We start from the raw sequence: 286 nt of genomic DNA on the forward strand, positions 1-286 counted from the left end.
TGGGACCAGCAATTCTGGATCGAACGCTGAAATTCATGCAAAATTCTACTTGTGAGTCGAATAATAATGTTACACATGTTATAACTATGAACATATTTACCTTCACATATCCTTTTGCGACTTTCTAGCCTTCCTGGACTGTTATTATTGTAAAATGGATTGACGGATAAATTAAATGTATTTCGTCGTACTGGCACATTTATTGATGCCGGAACTTTTTCCGCCTCCGGATTTTCGGATTTTGCAACATCTGGATTGTTCTGAGTCGCAGTCACAAAACCATTAT

The sequence above is a fragment of the Sitodiplosis mosellana genome, unplaced genomic scaffold (assembly GCF_009176505.1).
Source record: "Sitodiplosis mosellana isolate CC-2019 unplaced genomic scaffold, AAFC_SMos_1.0 Smas_scaffold_27, whole genome shotgun sequence".
In the NCBI taxonomy this organism is placed as follows: Eukaryota; Metazoa; Arthropoda; class Insecta; order Diptera; family Cecidomyiidae; genus Sitodiplosis; species Sitodiplosis mosellana.